Source organism: Moschus berezovskii, chromosome 8 (genome assembly GCF_049115385.1).
Source record: "Moschus berezovskii isolate FMDL1 chromosome 8, NW_MosBer_1.0, whole genome shotgun sequence".
NCBI lineage: Eukaryota > Metazoa > Chordata > Mammalia > Artiodactyla > Moschidae > Moschus > Moschus berezovskii.
In genome coordinates, this window is record NC_142467.1 from 51,361,740 (window position 1) to 51,382,907 (window position 21,168).

A 21,168-nucleotide genomic window follows, 5' to 3' on the forward strand; every position below is an offset into this window, starting at 1 on the left:
GGAGTTGAGACCTAATTTTACTCTTGGAATTTCATTTGGAGTTGGATTATACATGTATGTGCTTGGGGACAGGAAGAGAAGGTTGTATGCTTTAATTCTTAATTCTAGGGAGTGTGGCATCGTTCCTTCCTTATCTGTTAAAATGAGAATATGTTGAAAATGAAATAGTTTTCAAGTTCAACTTCTTCAATAATCCCTTTGCAACTGGAGAAATCTTCTGTTGGGTAGTTTGTTGATCTGTTGGGCTGAGCCATATGAAATTGCCACTTTTCTGTAGTATCTGACTTTAAATAGATGACAATTTCATATGGCTCAGGTTATTAAGAAGGTGTTAACATTAAGAGATGTTTTGAAACTCCAGAAAGCAAAAGATAACTTCTCTTAAAAAACTAGAGTCTTTGTCCATGAAATACTATCCTTTGCATCTGGCATATGAATTTACTGTTTACAAAATTAATTTTCAGGGTTTGATTTCACACGTATCATTTGTGTCTTTGAAAAATGGAAAGTATTTCACGCAGTGTAACTGAACATATTTTCTAGATTACATAATAGCATAACAATGGCTAACATTTATGGAACGTTCTGCTATGTGCTTTTCATGCATTTTTCATTTAATCCTTCCCACAGTCCCATGGTGTGTGTTGTTAGGGTGGGGTGGGGTATGACTATTTTTAGCTTAATTCACAAATGGGTCTCAAAAAAGAAAATAGCTTGCCCAGGGGCACAAGACCAGGCAGTGCCAGAAGCAGGAGCTGAACCCAGTTCTGTTTGACTCTAAAATCCATCTTTTAATCCTTTCAGTGTACTGTGTCACCACAGTGCAGAAAGGAATAGAGAGGATGCGGAAGAAGGGCCACAACTGGAATCGGAATACCAGCTTTCAAATTCTCATCTTAGAACTTTCTAGCTCATATTCCTTAGGCAAATAAAAAATGTGTAGCCTAATTTCCTCCATGTCTAAATGAGGAATAAAGTCACTTCCATTGTGCTGAATGAGAATCAGATGATATAATGACAAATGTAATTATGATTTGCACTTATAAGTGCCACACAAATAAAGGTTATACATGAAGTTTATATAAATTACTTAGTAGTTTAGAAGATATTGTTAGTATTCTCTAATAGAACACTAAAATGCTTTAGGACAAAAGTAACGTGGGCATTTACACAGGAAGTATAACTCAGAAACAAAATTTAAACTACATGCTCTTTTTAACTTTCTTCACTAGCAGAAATTGTTGTTGCATGACAGATGCCTTAAAATAACAAATATTTCCCATAAAAGCCACACATATTAATTAAGAATCTATTATGTTCACATACTTTTCAAAATATACCCACTCCATATTTGTGTTTTCCAAAATTGGCTCTGGTATGATGCATTTTAGGAAGAGGCAGTGTGCATTATGCAATATTTCTTTAAATATATATCTACCCCAAATTGTGAAACTGAGCCATTTAAAGCCTCCTTCCTTTTTGTGAAGCTATGAAATAAATAAGCATATTGTTTAACCTTCTTATAACAATAAAATAACAAAGAAAGCCCTTATAGGACAAACATTAATTGATCATTTAGATATACACGTAAGTCACTTAAAATTTTAACATTGATTATTTTGGGAAGCACCTTTTAAAAAACCGACAAACACTAAATCCAGAAGGGAGGCGGCTTATGTCAACAAAGTTCCAGGCCTTTGCCTCATCAGCTTTGCCAAATGGGCACCCCTCTCTCAATCTCTTCCCTTTTCTTTTTCTTGTATCACTGTGGCTGATAGAAATTTCAAAATGTCTTCATACCAGGAGTCTTCTACCTGACCTCCCTTTTAGAACTGTAGGATTAAAGACAGTTAGAATGGAATTTAATAGATCATTTATTCTCTCCATGCTTTCAGTTTGAAAATTAGGAAAGTGTCTGGTCGAAGGTGTCAGGGAAGATTGGGAATCCAGGTCTGTTCCTGGTCTCACATGTTTTCACTCCCCAACATTGTAGCTTCGTTTCCCAGTGGTGGAGTGTGACTAGCACTGCTTACTGGGCTTGTGGTCTTAGAGAGTTAATGTTTTAAAGTTCTAAATGTACCTTTGTCTGATATAAGGAAAAGCAGGCTCTTTTATGGTGATTGATAGTGTCTAACTACATATTTTGTCAATCCCTTAAGACTCTGATTTGTCGTTTCCTGCCTGCCAAACAGGAAAAAAAAGTCACATTTTGATTTACCAAACAAATGTTTAAAGAGGAGTAAGGCTCTGTGAGCCAAGGAATGCTCTCACATGAATATCTGGATGCTTTAGGAAAATCTTAGACTGGTCTTGGCTTAGGCAAGATTATTTTCATCTTTTAAAACACTTATTTTTGTTGTTGAGGTGTAATTGATACATAACACATCAGTTTCAAGTGTACAATGTAATGATTCAGTAGTTGTATTCATTGTGAAGTGATCACCTCAATAAGTCTTGTTACCATCCATTACTATGCATTAAAAGTTAACATTTAGGATTTGTTCTCTTGGCAACTTTCAAGTATGCTCTACAATATTACTGACTGCAGTCACCATGCTATATGTTACATCCCCATGACTTATTTATTTTATAATTAGAAGTTTGTACCTCTTGACCCCCTTCACCTGTTTTACCCTCTCCCTATCACCCTTCCCCCTGGCAAACACCATTTTGTTCTCTGTATCTATGACTTTTGTTTTGTTTTCTTTTGTTGTTAATTTGTATTATTTTTTAGATTTCACGTGCACATAAAATCATATACATTTGTCTTTCTTTGTCTGACATTTCATTTAGCATCATTCCCTTAAGGTTCATCCATGTTGTAAATGGCAAGATTTCTTTCTTTTTTATGATGTAGTGGTATTCCATTTATGTGTGTGTATCAGATCTCCTTTATCTACACATCTATCAGTGTATATTTATGTTGCAATTGTAAATAATGCTATAAAGAACATGGAGGTACATACATCTTTTTGATTTAGTGTTTTTGTTTTCTTCAGATAGACACCCAGAAGTGGAATAATTGCATTGTATGTTAGATCTACTTTTAATTTTTTGAGGAACTCAACCCCATACTATTTTTCATAGTGGTTGCACCAATTTACATTTCCTCCAACAGTGTGTGAGAGTTCCCTTTGGTCTACATCTTTACCAAAGCTTTTTTTTTTGGTAATGGCTATTCTAACTGATATTAGGTGATAGCTCATTGTAGTTTTGATTTGCCTTTCCCTGATGATTAGTGATGTTGAACTTCTTTTTATGTGTCTGTTGACTCTCTGTATGCTTTCTTTAGAAAAATGTATACTCAGATCCTCTGCTCATTTTTTGAAATCGAATTGTTTGCTTGTTTACTATTGAACTTTATGAGTTCTTTATATATTTTGGATATTAATCTCTTATTAGATATATGATTTGAAAATATTTTCTCCCATTCAGTAGGCTGCCTTTCCATTTTGTTGATTGTTTCACTTGCTGTGCAGAAACTTTTTAGTTTGATGTAGTCCCACTTGTTTGGTTTTCACTTTATTGCCTCTCTTTTGGATTCAGATTCACAGATTTTTTTGCTAAGATCACTGTCAAGTAGCTTACCACTTATGTTTTCTTCTAGGAGGTTTATACAAAGTGGATACAGAGGGAATGCACTTCAACCTAATCAAGGCCACATATGACAAGCTCACAACCAACATACTGCATGGTGAAAGGTTGAAAGGTCTTCCTCTAAAATCTTCCTCTAAAGGGACAAGAGGACAAAGATGTCCATTCTTTGGGTAATATGGTCATTTTAATGATATGAATTCTTCCACTCCATGAGCACAGAATATTTTTCCATTTCTTTGTGTCTCCTTGAATTTCTGTCATCATTGACATCATTTTTGGTATACAGGTCTTTCACCCCCTTGGTCAAATTTATTCCCAGATATGTTATTCTTTTTGATGCAGTTGTTAATGGGGTTTTCTTAATTCCTCTTTCTGATAGTTTGTTGTTAAGGATATAGAAATGCAATTAATTGTTCTAGCAATGACATGACTTTATGTAGAAAACCTTAAAGATGCCACCAAAAACCTGTTCAGTTCAGTTCAGTTGCTCAGTCGTGTCCAACTCTTTGCAACCCCATGAATCACAGCACGCCAGGCCTCCCTGTCCATCACCAACTCCTGGAGTTTACTCAAACTCATGTCCATCGAGTCGGTGATGCCATCCAGCCGTCTCATTCTCTGTCATCTCCTTCTCTTCCCACCCCCAATCCTTCCCAGCATCAGAGTCTTTCCCAGTGAGTCAACTCGTCGCATGAGGTGGCCAAAGTATTGGAGTTTCAGCTTTAGCATTAGTCCTTCCAATGAACACCCAGGATTGATCTCCTTTAGAATGGACTGGTTGGATCTCCCTGCAGTCCAAGGGACTCTCAAGAGTCTTCTCCAACACCACAGTTCAAAAGCATCAATTCTTCTGCGATCAGCTTTCTTCACAGTCCAACTCTCACATCCATACATGACCACGGGAAAAACCATAGCCTTGACTAGACGGACCTTTGTTGGCAAAGTAATGTCTCTGCTTTTCAATATACTATCTAGATTGGTTAGAACAATTGAATTCAGTAAAGTGTTAGGGTACAAAATAACATACAAAAATTAATTGTGTTTCTATATCCTTAACAGCAAACTATCAGAAAATTATGTCAATGATGACAGAAATTCAAGAAGAACAAAGAAATGGAAATGCAATTCCTGTCAACATCCCAATGGCATTTTTCATAGAAATAGAAGAAACAATCCTAAAATGTGTTTGGAACCCCAAAGACCCCAAATAGCCAAAGCAGTCTTGAGAAAGAAGAATAGATTGGGAGTCATCAAGCTCTCTGGTTTCAAGTTATATTACAAAACTGTAGTAATCAAAATAAACACATAATTAATGGGACAGGGCAGAAGACCCAGAAATAAACCCTTGCATATATGGTCAGTTAATTTACAACAAAAGAGGCAATAATATACAGTGGAGGAGAGAATAGTTTCTTCAATAAATAGCATTGGAAAACTGGACAGACACATGCAAAAGAACGAAACTAGACAACTATGATACACCATATGCAAGAATTAACTTAAAATGGAGAAAAGACTTGACTGTTTCCTAGAAGAAAACAGGTGGTAAGCTACTTGACATCAGTCTTTTTTTCATTTTTTAAAAAATTTATTTATAACTGGGGATGTGCTCAGTTGCTTCATTCATGTCTGACTCTTTGCGACCTATTGACTGTAGCCTGCCAGGTTCCTCGGTCCATGGGTATTCTCTAGGCAAGAATACTGGAGTAGGTTGCCATGCCCTCCTCCAAGGGATCTTCTCAATTGAGGTATAATTGCTTACAATATTTTTGACCTCCATCTTGAAGACTCTTTCCATTTTTATGATCCTCTAAACTGAGAAATCGGAGAAGGCAATGGCAAGCCACTCCAGTACTCTTGCCTAGAAAATCCCATGGATGGAGGAGCCTGGTAGGCTGCAGTCTGTGGGGTCGCTAAGGGTTGGACACGACTGAGCGACTTCACTTTCACTTTCACACATTGGAGAAGGAAATGGCAACCCACTCCAGTGTTCTTGCCTGGAGAATCCCAGGGACGGGGGAACCTGGTGGGCTTCTGTCTATGGGGTCACAAAGAGTCGGACACGACTGAAGTGACTTAGCAGCAGCAGCAGCAAACTGAGAAAATCTTTAAATTTTTTATAAATGATGATCTCAAATGTTTGTCTTTAGTATGATCTCTGTATAGTATTACCTCATTAAGCTTACATTAAATGAGACTAAATGCATGCAAAGCTTAGCGTATTGCCTTGGAAAAGAGATAGCTAGTATTGAAATCTTGCTTTTGAATCAAAATGTGTATAAAGAATGTATGTCCTAACAGATCACATTGTGAAAGGCCACTTTTAATATAAATAATGGGTAATTTATTTTTAATTTGAATTTTTGTGAAAAAGACTTTTGAAAAAAATAAAACTTGATTCCTTAGTAAGAAAAACGATGATGAACATGACTTTCATCATTGAGTTATATAGCTCGATGGGATGTTAGTGATTTTTAAATGAAGCATCTCATAGCTAGGCAGCTCCTTACATAGTGCATCTACCAGACTCTTCGACAGCTATCTCTAATGAAAGCAAGCACACCAGTTCTTTTCACTGCTGCATGTTTCTCCAGCTATCCAGATATTGAACTGAAATCCATCTTCTGATAATTTCTACCCATGGATCTTAAGTCTGCCCCCTTGAGGCCACTTGAACAAGTCTACTCTCTCTTTCAAGATTGTCCTTGAGATTTTGGTAGAATCCCTTAGAGTTCACCTGAGTCTCCTACTCTTCAGGTTAAATATTTCTGTTGCATTGGGTCTAGAGTCTTCTTCACCATCAGGTATCTTACTAGTCATACTTGGACTTGTCAGTGTCTCAACATCAATACCTAGAGTGATCCTAGAGCAAGTCATCAGACAATCAATTTACAAATACCTTGGCAACTGTAAAGCAAGCAGCTGCTAAGTTGCTGCTTTAGCTAAGTCGCTTCAGTCGTGTCCGATTCTGTGCGATCCCATAGATGGAAGCCCTCACGGCTCTCCCGTCCCTGGGATTCTCCAGGCAAGGACACTGGAGTGGGTTGCCATTTCCTTCTCCAATGCATGAAAGTGAAGGCGCTCATTCGCGTCCGACTCCTAGCGACCCCGTGGACTGCAGCCCACCGCTCCTCTGTCCATGGGATTTTCCAGGCAAGAGTACTGGAGTGGGCTGCCATTGCCTTCTCCGGTCGACCAGCAAAGCTTTCAGAGCAGCTAATTGTATCAGATTAATTTAATTTCCTGCTATACTGGTGTTTTATGAGATACATGCTACTAAATTCTCTGCATCTCAGGGGGACAGAACAAAAAGAGATGGCATTAAATTAAAACAGGAAGAACTTCTGATGGTCATATGAAGGACTTCTTGGCCTGAGGACAGTCAATCATCCAAAGGGACTAGCCTCTAACAACTTTCCTCCATTGGGGTTTTACAAGAGAATTAAATCCCACAGAAAAGTGTTTGAGTGGCTGTTCTTCCCAGTTTTCCGAAGGGTGGTACATAAGTATTACCCTCCTAAGAACTTGCAGTGTAACAGCTGCTTTAGGGAATGGGGATTAATTTCCCTTACTGAATCCAACCAGAATTTCTGGGAGTTTCCTTTAGATGTGGGAATGAACAGGGTGTGATGGTAAATGAAAGTCATCATCAGTTTAATGCAGAGGAGAGGTCATGAATTGGGCATAAGGAGACCTAGGTTCTGGTCCCAGGACAGCTATAATACTATCAGTCAGTCAGTCAGTTCAGTTGCTCAGTTGTGTCTGACTCTTTGTGACCCCATGAACTGCAGCATGCCAGGCTTCCCTGTCCATCACCAACTCCCAGAGTTTACTTAAATTCATGTCCATTGAGTTGGTGATGCCATCCAACCATCTCATCCTCTGTTGTCCCCTTCTCCTCCTGCCTTCAATCTTTCCCAGCATCAGAGTCTTTTCAAATGAGTCAGTTCTTCGCATCAGGTGGCCAAAGTATTGGAGTTTCAACTTTAGCATCAGTCCTTCCAATGAATATTCAGGACTGATTTCCTTTAGGATGGACTAGTTGGATCTCCTTGCAGTCCAAGGGACTTTCAAGAGTCTTCTCCAACACCACAGTTCAAAAGCATCAATTCTTTGGTGCTCAGCTTTCTTTATAGTCCAGCTCTCACATCCATACATGACTATTGGAAAAACCATAGCTTTGACTAGACGGACCTTTGTCAGCAAAGTAATGTCTCTGCTTTTTAATATGCTGTCTAGTTTGGCCATAACTTTTCTTCCAAGGAGCAATCGTCTTTTAATTTCATGGCTGCAATCACCATTTGCAGTGATTTTGGAGCCTCCCAAAATAAAATCTGTCACTCTTTCCACTGTTTCCCCATCTATTTGCCATGAAGTGATGGGACCGGATGCCGTGATCTTAGTTTTCTGAATGTTGAGTTTTAAGCCAACTTTTTTACTCTCCTCTTTCACTTTCATCAAGAGGCTCTTTAGTTCTTCTTATCTTTTTGCCATAAGGATGGTGTCATCTGCATATTTGGGGTTATTGACGTTTCTCCCAGCAATCTTGATTCCAGCTTGTGCTTCATCCAGCCCAGCATTTCTCATGATGTACTCTGCATATAAGTTAAATAAGCAGGGTGACAATATACAGCCTTGACGTATTCCTTTCCCAATTTAGAACCAGTTTGCTGTTCCATGTCCAGCTCTGTTGCTTCTTGATCTGCATACAGATTTCTCAGGAGGCAGATCAGGTAGTCTGGTATTTCCATCTCTTGGAGAATTTTCCACAGTTTGTTGTGATCCATACAGTCAAAGGTTTTGGCATAGTCAATAAAGCTGTAGATATTTTTCTGAACTGTCTTGCTTTTTTGATGATCCAACAGATGTTGACAATTTGATCTCTGGTTCCTCTGCCTTTTCTAAATCCAGCTTGAACATCTGGAATTTCTCGGTTCATGTACTGGTGAAGCCTGGCTTGAATAATTTTGAGCATTACTTTGCTAGCATGTGAGATGAGTGCAATTGTGTGGAAGTTTGAGCATTCTTTGACATTACCTTTCTTTGGGATTGGATAACTTTAAAAAAGTCACCTTCTTTCTAGAGCTGTAGTCTTTGGCCATAAAATGGGAGGTAAGTATAGATGACATCTAAGGGCCTTCCTATTCTAAACTGAATAAGCCTGTAGTGTGAAGGAAGCACATTGAGGGCCATTGAGGAGATGAGTTCCTGCTCTGAAGAGCTACCAAAGAGTTGGCCAGCAAAAACTGTCACTATCCCACAAAGCAATTTGGTTATGTTTGTTTGATTTCTTTTTGGCATATTTCACCATTGAGATTCCTGCTATTCTGAGCAGGAGGTGTACTATTACTTACTGAATACTTTTTTCGATGCTGACTTATTTCTAAAACTCAAATACATTTATTTTTAAAGAAAATTTTGTATTATTGCCACTACTGCATGTGGAAAACCAGTGTCACTAGCCATAAATAGAAGGTAACCATGAAAACAGAGCAATGTTAATAAATTCTAGCTAGATTTTGTTGCCTTCCAAGTTCTAAGCCTGAAGCCTGCTTTCATTTTATTGCAAAGGAAGATTAGCAAGTTCCAGGGAGAACTTAATGGTATTCTAGCATTCAGTAGGACCTTCTCCATCTATTTTAAAAAATAGAAAGAAAATTGAAAAGGGTAAAAATAATTCCTACACTGTTATTAAGTGTAGTGCTACTGAAGTGTTTAAAATAATTTCTTATCACACCTAAAGGTATCTCAGCCCTAGGCCACACTAATGGAACACACAGCTGTCATGCAAAGAACCTGGCCTTTGGAGCCAAATTGACCTGGATTCCAGTCCTGATTCTGCCCTTAACAGAGTGCTGCAGGTAATACACTTGAGGTGTCTGGACCTCAGAATGTTTGTATATAAAATCAGGATAAAATCTCTTGGTTAAGGGAATAGAAAGAATGTATGAAAAACTGGGTTTGGAAAGGGAGGGAGAAAACCAAGAGACCAGACAACAGAAGAAGTCAGCACAAGTTGGATTGCTGGAGGTTGAAGAGATGAGTCAAAGGAGTGGGGGCCATTGCTAAGCAGAGGTGAGGAGAGCAGCTTGGCCTAGGTATCTGTAGGACAGGAAGGACTGATGAATTTCAGTAAAGCCATATTGAGTTGGAGGTTTTGGCTGGATATCAAAATGGAAGTTATAATGTTTAGGAACTTTCCTGATGGTCTGGTGGTTAACTTCCAGTGCAGGTGGTGTAGGTTTGATCCCTGGTTGGAACAAAGATCCCACATGCCGCATGGTCAAAAGAAAAATAATGTTTGACAGATGAGTAGATTTGGGGTGATGTGTCTGTTGGTGGTTGTCATTACAGTGGAAGCATTCCCTGAATAGCGGTACTCTCAGAGGGTGCTTTTGATGGTTAAAGGAAATAATACATTTAAGGAACTTAGCACAGTGCTTCAAAAAAAGTGTTTATCATGGTCATCATCATCACTGTTGTCCTTATTGTCATCGAATATTTTCTAGTGCAGTTTCAATTTCACGACAGATTTCTCTAAAGGCAGCCCTTTAAATGAAAATAAACTTATCCAACATGGAAAAAAATCCTTTGTACATATCAAACTACTAATAGTGGTAACTTTTGGAGATGCTAAAGCTGAAACTCCAGTACTTTGGCCACCTCATGCAACGAGCTGACTCACTGGAAAAGAGTCTGATGCTGGGAGGGATTGGGGGTGGGAGGAGACGGGGACGACAGAGAATGAGATGGCTGGATGGCATCACCAACTCGATGGACATGAGTTTGAGTGAACTCCAGGAGTTGGTGATGGACAGGGAGGCCTGGCGTGCTGTGATTCATGGGGTCGCAAAGAGTCAGACACGACTGAGTGACTGAACTGAACTGAACTTGGAGTGGATTGTTGCAAGAAGTCTCAGGTTGGATTTCCTAACAGCAGCTGCTGAGATGAGAGTCTGTGTACAAGTAATTGATGAAGGATGAGAAATCAGTCAGGGAGTGGCAGAAGCAAAGCCAGTCATTGATGGTTTCAGACAAAAGCCCAAGCATGACTTGATCCTGTGAGACACTCTAGAGCATCTCTGGTGCCAACTAAGCCCTGCTTCTTCCAGTTCTTAGTTGTCAAACCCCCGAGCAAGTTACTTAATCTCCCTGTGTCTCGACTTCCTCATCTGTAGATTGGAACTATTGATAATAATATCTTACAACCCCTTGAGGGTGGTTAGAGGATCAAATTCGTTAATATCTGAAAAATGGTTAGAACTGCCCTGATACATAGTAAGTGCTGAATTAATTGTTGACATTAAACCTAGAGAAGCCATGGAAAGATCTGTTAGCCACAGCACTCAGGAAACCTGTCACAGGAAAGAGATTGTGCACGAAGCCTCTTGGGCTGAAGATCCCCTATTTGCAAATGGCCCAGTGCTGGAGCCCAAGGAAAGAAAGTGCAGTTGTGTGCCCTGCAGGAAAGTAGAGATGAAATGATTGGAGGGATAAAGAAGTATCACCTTGAAGAAAGGAAGATAAGAGTAGGAGTTCTCCAAAGAAGACATAAAGATGGCTAACAAACACATGAAAAAATGCTCAACATCCCTCATCATCAGAGAAATGCAAATCAAAACCACAATGAGATACCATTTCACACCAGTCAGAATGGCTGCTATCCAAAAGTCTACATGCAATGAATGCTGGAGAGGGTGTGGAGAGAAGGGAACCCTCTTACACTGTTGGTGGGAATGCAAACTAGTACAGCCACTATGGAGAACAGTGTGGAGATTCCTCAGAAAACTGGAAATAGAACTGCCATATGATCCAGCGATCGCACTCCTGGGCATACACACCGAGGAAACCAGAATTGAAAGAGACACATGTACTCCAATGTTCATTGCAGCACTGTTTATAATAGCCAGGACATGAAAGCAACCTAGATGTCCATCTGCAGATGAATGGATAAGAAAGCTTTGGTACATATACACAATGGAGTATTTCTCAGCCATCAAAAAGAATGCATTTGAATCAGTTTTAATGAGGTGGATGAAATTGGAGCCAATTATACAGAGTGAAGTAAGCCAGAAAGAAGAACATCAATACTGTATATTAACGCATATATATGGAATTTAGAAAAATGGTAACCTGAACCCTGTATAAGAGACTGCAAAAGACATAGGCATTTAGAACTTTGGGACTCTGTGGGAGAGGGTGAAGGTGGAATGATTGGGGAGAATGGAATTGTAGCATGTATATTATCATAAGTGACCAGTCCAGGTTCGACGCATAAATTTTCCTCTGTTCAAAAAAAAAAAAAAAAAAAAAGAAGTAGGAGTGACAGTAAAACTGTGGGTGAAGGTAAAGCCAACTGCAGCTGGGGAGGATGGGCAAAGAAGGAGAAATGCCTTCAGGAGTTTAAAAGGGAGCAGGGCTGGCCTCCCTCCAAAGGTGCCTTTTGTTGGTGCCATAGGGGGAAAGACTTCACTGGTTCAAGAGGAGGAGGTGCAGGTGCTCAGTGGAGTCTAATCACTGTGGAGTGGTAAAACACATGCTGGCCTGGAGGAAGAGTCTATCCTGAACCTCACATTGTACAATTGTCCCTCATTGGGCCTCAGTTTCCTCATCTGTAAATGGGAAGGTTGAGTCAAGCAATCTCTTCCTAGTCATTTATATGGTGATTGTTTGGAGAAGGAAATGGCAACCCACTCCAGTGTTCTTGCCTGGAGGATCCCGGGGACGGGGGAGCCTGGTGGGCTGCTGTCTATGGGGTCGCACAGAGTCAGACACGACTGAAGCGACTTACCAGTTTACCAGCAAGGGGTCTGAAAGACAGCAGGCATAGGTTTCATTTATTATGTGTGTACGCTACATACCAGGAGCTGGCCATAGGCACCTTACATACACACTCTCAACTTTTATCTCATCTCATGCAGCATTATGAGGTGGCACAGTTATTCCCATTTCAAAGATGAGAAAACTAAGGATTAAAGAAATTAAGCAGCCTGCCACAGATTACACCATAGGTAGATGGAGGACTAGAAGTTCTGCTGACCCAGCTCTGTCTGATCAAAAGCCTGATTCTGAACGACTTACTCAGGATTCAGACTCAGTGAAGGACTGCATATTCAGGCTGCTGAGGTAGAATTACCCCGATTGTCAGGGTCTCTGAGCTAGATTCTACCATACCGCTGCAGGCTGCAGTGAAGAGGCAGCACTGTCCTATAGCAGTAGGGAGACTGGTTGGACGTTATCTGCGCTGAGCCTCTGGGCTTCATCCAGCCTCTTTCCTCTACTCATGGCAGCCTCTTATGACTATTACACTTCCTTCCCTTCACCCCTCATCTGCTGCATGGTCCCCACTCCCAGCACCCACTCACACATTTACTCACACTTTGTCAGCTTCCTCCAGGAAGACTTGCTAACTCTAAGAGCAGGCTAGATGTCTCTGGCATTTGCTTGTGCATCTCCCAAACAGTAGCACCTACCCTATATTAGCATCATTCCTCATTGCTTTCTAATACTAATTTATCCATCTTTGTATCCCCAATATCCCAACACAGGGTCCAGAATACAGAGGGCAGATACCTTACATATATGTGTATGTGTGTGTGCGCGTGCGCACACACGCACACACACAAGCCCATTTACTTAGACATCCTTAAAGTATAGGTTTGGAGAATATAAAGAAATGAAAAAGGCAAGGTTCTTGCAATTAAGAAACTTACAGGGTAGTAGTGGATGTTAGTATATAAGCTTCATTTCCATGTAGTTGAAGTAAATACTATGAGCTAGGAACTTGATTTTATGAACAAAAGAGGACTAATTCAGTTCACCATCACCTCAGGTAAACTTTGGGGAGAAGGCATGGGGAAGTCTTCCAAAAGAGCAGAGAACATTGGGTAATAGAGTCTTTAGCCAAGGGACTAATAGGATTTTTTAAAAAAGAAAATAAATTGACACAGCTGTTTGGTAGAATTTATTAAAATGTATATATCCCTTCACCTGGCAATTCTGTTGCTGGAAATTTGTTCCTTAAATGTCAGGTGTTTATGTAAAGATACTGTTTCACTTGTGATGAAAATGAAACTAATTATTCAGAAAGGGGAAATCCTTCACTAAATTAAAAGAAACATATTATGAATTGTAGTTATTAAAAAGAATGAAGTAACCAAAACTTGCAGACTCAGAAAGTTGTTTATGCTTTCTCACTGAGGCATAAAAGCAAACTGTATGAAATGATTGAATTTTTCTCATGTTAAAGGCATACACATGGGAGTTTTGGTGGCTGCCTTATTATAACTTCCAGGTACTGCTGAAAGCTCTGGGGGACACAGTTAGCTGCCTCCCAAAAATTTACTGTAACACAGTGAAGTTAAGTAGGAAAATTATAATATGATGGACTGTGTGACAAAGGCTATAAAAGAGGTATAAAGGAGATCTGAATTCAACAGAGGGCTGGTCTTGTTCATTATGTGGGTGAAGATAAAGAGAAATTATAATGTATCATTCAGTTGGTGGCCATGGAGCTTGTCTTGAGGATGGATGTGATTTGGGTCATTAGGGAGCAGAAGGAGAGAATACCATAGAGGAGATATTATGTGAACGAATGTGGAAGTGGGAAACCTTGAACTATGTTTGAGGAACATATTGCAGGAGAATGACTTTTGCAGGACAGCTGTTAACACCTGATATATCAGGAGAGGAACAGTAAGATGTAAGTCATGCTATGTATTTTGAAAACCCCTGAATGCTGGGATAAGCAGTTGAGGTTTAAGAGAAATTAAAGAAGGAGGCAGGCAGGCCATGAAAAGGTAAAATCTAGAAAAGAAAGTTGATAGTGGGATAAATGAGGCTATTTCACAGAAATGTGCCTAGCAGTGCTGCGCCCAAGGAGCAGATGAAGAAAGAAACCATGGCGCTGCCCCTGTGGGTCTTAGGGTAACAGGTCTTTGTTTCCATATTTGTAAAGCAATTTTACTCTTCTCCCACCTGCCCTCAGACCCTGGTGGTGAGATCAAATGCACTATGTGTATGCAGTTGTGGGGCTGGGTGTCTGCAAAGGGCTGATTTCCTATAGAGGATTGCGATTAATGCTGTAAGAAAATACAGGACAGACCTCACAAGTAGAGAATTCAGGTTGACACAGGGAGAGGGACGTGTGACAAGCTGTGGGAACATATGGTGTGGTCATCTGGGCAACGAGGGAGGAAAGGAAGTGTGTAGATTGACATTCAAAATCCAGAAACAACAACAAAAACCTTTTTTAATCTACCACACTGCAAAATTGAATGCTTTGCAAAAACTCAGGGTTGGAACCAGTCTCAGGTAGCCACTGTTACTGTCTCATTGAAATTTAAAATGCACATATCCTTTGCCTCAGCAATTGCACTGCTAGGAGTCTAGAGAATTCTCTTGGAGATATATGCACGTGGATATGCAAAGGATATATATAAAGAATATTTTTTTGCAGTGTTGTTTAGCATAATTAAAAAAGCTGCCAAACTGGAAATAACCTAAATGTTTGTAAAAAGAAAATGGCTTAATAAATTTGTATGCTGACATTCAGTGGATTACTATGCAAACATGGATGTTTGTAGCAGCTATATTCATATTTGCCAAACTTGGAAACAATCAAGATGTCCTTCAGTAGGTAAGTGGAATAAATACACTTTGGTACATTTAGACAAAGGAATATTATTCAGCACTAAAAATAAATTAGCTATTAAGCCATGAAAAGACACGGAGGAAACATAATGCATACTACTAAATGAAGGAAGCCAATTTGAAAAGGCTACATATAACTCCAACTCTATGACATTCTGAAAAAGGCAAAATTGTGGAGACAGTAAAAAGATCAGTGGTTCCTGGGGTTAAGGATGAGAGAAAGATGAATAGGCAGAACTCAGGATTTTTAGGACAATGGAATTACTCCATACGGTACTACAATGTTGGATACATGTCATTTTACATTTGTCAAAGTCCTTAGAATGAACTGTGTAACAGTGAACCCTAAACTGTGGATTTTGGGTGATGATGTTTATCAATGTAGGTTTATCAGTTATTAACAAATGTAGCACTTGGGTGGGGGAGGCTGTGTGTGTGCAGGGCTGGGGGCACATAAGAAGTCTTTGTGCTTTCCTCTCAATTTTGCTATGAACCTAACATTGCTCTAGAAAATAAAAACTCTTATCACAAAGAGGTAGCTCTGTACCAGCTGATATGAAACAATATCCAAAATATATCATAAAGTAAAAAAGCCAATAGAACAACAGTGTAACATGTCCCCGTTTATATAAGCAAACTATCATGTGGGGCATCTTCCCCAAAACACAAATATATATCAGTAAGGAGATGTGTAAATTGATTAAACAAATTAGTGTAACTTTACAGTGGACTTCTATGCTGCAGTTTAAAAGAATGGGATAGATAACTATGATAAAGATTTCCAAGATATTAAATGAAAAGAGTTGAAACAAAACAGTATGTGTATCACCTTTTTGTATATATAACATACATTTCTATTTTCATAAACATTTTTGGAAAAGCACTTAGAAACAATTAACTGTGTCAAGTATATAGAGGGCCAGGAACAGGGAGCTGGGCCTGGTGGGGGAGGTGGGATGTATAATTTTGCTTTCATTTTTTTACTCATTTGCTCTATTTGAATCTTCATTCTGAGTACTATTAAAAAGTGTGTGTGTTTGTTAGTTGCTCAGTTGCATCCGACCCTTTGCTGTCCTATGGACTATAGTTGGCCAGGCTCCTCTGTCCATGGGAGTCTCCAAGCAAGAAAACTGGAATGGGTAGCCATTCCCTTCTCCAGGGGATCTTCCCAACCAGGATCTTCCTCATTGTGGGCAGATTCTTTGCTGTCTGAGCCACCAGGGAAGCCCATTAAAATGTGTAGTTTTTAAAATAATATAATACCCACAGAATTCTGATATATACTGTCATGGCCATAACAGTCTGTCCCTTTGACTAACTTTTGTTGGTGAGGAAATTGAGATGCAATTTAAGCAAAAGTTAGTGAATTCTCTAACTTTGGACACTGAGGGTGGGTGTAGGGAGGGGAGGTACAATAGATAACAGCAAAGGAGTAAAAGTAGAAATGATTAGAATTTTTTAGTAACTTCTTTGGAGGGGAAAAGGAAGGATGTGAGAAGAAACCAGGAAATGAAAATAAAGATGGCAAAAAATTTGAACTAATGAGGAAGCAAAAAGAGAGAAGACAAAGCTTTTTAAAGCAGTTTCTGGGGCCGGCCTGTTCTCTATTTGGAGTGTACATGAGTGTGTATCTGGGGCTTCCCTGGTAGCTCAGCTAGTAAAGAATCCAACTGCAATGCAGGAGACCCTGGTTAGATTCCTGGGTCAGGAAGATCCGCTGCAGAGGGGATAAGCTACCCAGTTTAATATTCCTGGGTTTTCCTGGTGGCTCAGCTGGTAAAGAATCTGCCTGCAATGTGGGAGACCTGAGTTCAATCCCAGGGTTGGGAAGATACCCCTGAAGAAGGGAATGGCTATCCACTCCAGTATTCTGGCCTGGAGAATTCCATGGACTGTATAGTCCATGGGGTTGCAAACAGTCTGACACTACTGAGTGACTTTCACTTACACTCACTGAGTATGTATCTCTACTGATGAAGCCATTTCTGACAGTACGATGAGTTAACAGGGCTATGAATCATTCCACCTTGCAACTGGAGTGCCCTTAGGATGGCCTCGCTCAGCGGAGCCCCCACTTCAGTAGAGGACCTTCAGAGGCAGCCACAGACACAGGGAGGTGGTGGGAGGTCCTGGATCCCCAACCCAACCAGTGCTGCTCCCCTTGTAGTTGCTTTTCTATATCCTGCCTCTGCAGAGCTTCCCTGGTAGCTCAGACGGCAAAAAGTCTGCCTACAGTGCAGGAGACCCAGATTCAATCTCTGGCTTGTTCCCCTGGAGAAGGGAATGGCTATCCATTCCAGTATTCTTGCCTGAAGAATTCCATGAACAGAGGAGCCTTGTAGGCTACAGTCCATGGGGTCACAAAGAGTTGGACATGGCTGAGCGACTAACACTTTCACTCTTTTACTTCATCCTGCCTCTGCATACAGTTAGATTTGTACAAACTGTCCATTGCTCAAAAGATACCCATTAAAAAGCTATTCCAACCCTCTTATAGTATGTGTGGGGAGACTGAGATCTATGATAAGAAAGAAAGTTGAGAAATATTGCAAAGATAGTTGGAGGAATGGGTCGGAAGCCAGGGCTTCTGATTCTCAATTTTCCTTCTCACTTTTTATTCTTACGTTTTAGTTGAGACTGAGCAGGAGAGGAACAGGCATGTAGGCTAGCTTAAATTTCAGTGGCTTAAGTTGAAAATGAATATTCCTAGGGGAAGGAAAAAAAAAAAAAACAGAACTAGACTCACAAAGACCAAAAAGAAGAGAAAAAAAAAAATCAGAATGACAGAGGAGAGTAGACAAAGAAGGGTAACTTAAGCCTAAATGTGTTTGAAGATGAATTGGACCATAAAGTGGAAACTTACAGAATTGAACAGCAGGGATTGAAAAATATGTTAACTGGTGCAACCAACAAGTATGTTTTGATTACCCACTCTGGCCCAGTTTCTTTTTATAGCTGATATAATGATGAATAAATCAGCTGCAGTTCCTGTCCTCAATGAATTTACTGTCTAGTGTACAGCTTGGCAGTTTGCACAAAACAAGACCATGGGTTCATTTATGCAAGCTTTTATTTGACATATCCTTGTGACCTACTGATTATTTGCAAAGAGCTGCAAAGTCTGCTGTGTTGTCTGGCATAAAAAAGATATTGGCTTCAGCCTCTATGAAGTCCCTTGTCAAGAGAAACTAACCCTTAAGGGTGGCTGTTGAAACTAGACCTAAGGCATTGCTTACTGGTTATGGTTACTACGGGAAAGTGGAGGAGGGGCTGGGAAAACAGAGCAGCTAGGAGAGCAAAGCAGAGTGTTGCTAAGAGGAAAGGCAAGGAGGGGCAACAGAGGTTCCTGCCTGGCTGTGAAGATGACAGGCTGATGGGATAAGTGAGAGAAAGAGACAGTTGGTGCCCACCCAGCTCAGAGGAAGCAGTACAGATTCTCAGACACTCAGAATCCTAGAGCCATCTGGCTCTCATTGCATAGAGGAGGAGCTTGGTGCCCATGGCGGCAAGGAGATTGTCTATGTCACACAGCAAGTTAGAGGCCATACTGGGAGCAGAATGCAGGGCTTTCCTTATTGCTCTATCCTGCCCCTAAAAGAACGTCTCAGGGCTTAAATGCAGGATGTTTTGGGGTCACGTATACCTGGGTCTGCATCCTACTTCTCCCGCTGCTGGCTTTGTGATCTTGGCAGCTTTCTTTCCTGGCTTCAGTCTCTTCATCTGTACAGTAGTTTTGTGGTGGTTTATCTCCAACACAGTCATCATTGACTCCTTCCTTCCTTTATCCACATGCATTGCCCCATCAGAAGATGGGCTTTATTCTTTCATCCCTTTGAATCTATTCTGACTTGTGACTGCTGTGACCAATGGATACGACAGCAGTGACACTGTGGCATATTGGGGGCTAGTCTTCATAAAGACTGGCAACTTCTGCCTATCTCTCCTGAATGACTCACTCTGGAGGAAAACCTCTGCTCTATAACTGCCTGGAGACCTCATGTGAAGAGGAAGTCCAAGCTAACCATGAGGTAGAGAAGCCCCTTGGAGAGATATGCCCCTTGTTCTTCCAGCCATTCTAGCTCAGCCCCAGCCACCAGCTGGCTGAAAAATGCATGACAAGCCCCAAGGAAGATCCACCCAGCTGAGCCCTGTTCACAGTCAAGAGAGGGGATGATAAAATGATTGCTGTTTAAGCCACTGAGTTTGGCAGGTGTTTGTTACACAGCAGTGGTAAAGGGCACATGTACTTTCTGAGGCTACTGTGTAGATTCATGAGACAGTTATTTAGAACAGGGTCTGGGACATGTGAAATGAACTGAATTTTTATTTTAGCTAAAAGCAAACAACAAATCCTAAGCACCCCCATCAGTTTCTTACAGAAAGTGTGTCTGTGGTACCCCTAATGGATGCATTTGCAGACTGCATAGAACGAAACTCGTCTTTCTTCCGCTCAACAGCCCTATGGGCCTTTGAAGACAGTCCCCATGTCCCTCATCAGCTGCTCCCACCACACTGGCCTCCTCAGTCCTTCCTGTGAGTTCAGTATTTGCACGTGCTGTTCCTGAAGCCTATAAGCCTTTCCTCCCCGATGTTTGTATCATTAGCGCTTACTCATCTCTTAGCTCTCAGATGAATCATCATTTCCTATCTAAGTACAGGTCCCCACCCACTGGGACACACCCTCAGAACTCTATACCCCCCTCCTTCCCATCACTTATTGTTTGTGAGATTATTCAATCAATATCTTTCCAGAAGACTCCCTTAAGCACAACATCAATTTTATTTGTTTTTGCTTATCACTGTTGCCCCAAAACATCAGCACCAGCTGGAACCCTGACACAGGTAGATGCTCAGTAAATACTTTTTTGTCAACAAACCAGCCAATTACTGTTTCCTTTGTGCCTTTTCTTCTTCAGAGTAAGCATCCCCAGTCCCTTCAATGTACAGGACTTGGTTCTGACTTTGTTCCTCCTTTCTTCTCTTGACCTCTGATCCAGACCACTGAGCCCACATTCCCTTCCCTCTCTGCTACCTACTCAGCTCTTCCCTCAGCCCCACTAATGGGTGGCTTATTTAGTCGCTTTGCTATTTTGGGAGGAGGCGTCTCTAATACTAAGCAGTCCTCCTCTACGGTCATCTGTTATCAAATAAGGCGTTTCCTTCCTCAAACTTGAACAGTGGGTCCCCAGGGCTCTATGCAAAACTGCAACATTGGTGCCCTTCTTGGCCTCAGGGAGGGCCCTCCCTGCCAACTACCGACCATCCCCCCATTTCCACTGCCCCAGTAAAGGCACCAGTCATTACTCACCTGGAATATTGTCTTTCTAATACCTCTAGTTTCTTCCCATTCCAATCTCTCCTTTATGAAGGAGCCTTAGAAATTTTCTGTTCCTGTTACTTCCCTGGCTAAGACCTTCAATGAACCCACCTCTACTCTCTTCGTCTTTAGCAGAGATTTCAAATTGAAAGCCATAGACCACATTTGACCTGCATATGTCTTTGGTTTGACTTAGAGAGTTAACACATTATTTAGGCACTAACATTTGAAAACTTGGGACTTTCACATATTTATACACTCAACTTGTCTGGAAATATAGAAGAATGAGCTGGAGCTAAGTAGCCCTTGGGGCACATGGTCTGGAGTTTGCCACAGCCTACACCACTCCCCAACAGTCCCCTCCTTTCAGGCCAGTGTTCTGCTGCAGTTTATCATCGCACTTGTAATGGTGTTTCACTTGATACCCCACCTTTGAGGTTTCTATATGCCTTTGCATTGCCACCTGTCTTACAAGAATTTTTGATTCCTGAATCTGTTAAGAAGTATCGATAGAAAAGAGGAAAAAGAATAAAGAACACTGTCACCAGTCAGACCCTCTTGGTCCAGTAGCATTTGTAATTTACAGAGAAATATTAATTTTG

At 40.7% G+C, this 21,168-nt stretch overlaps 1 long non-coding RNA gene across 1 annotated transcript in view; it reads left to right on the forward strand.

The window, feature by feature from the left end:
• The window catches only part of LOC129558284 (uncharacterized), a 162,869-nt gene that overhangs the window by 134,953 nt on the left and 6,748 nt on the right, over positions 1 to 21,168 (forward strand). The gene's annotated exons all lie outside the window — the stretch shown is intronic.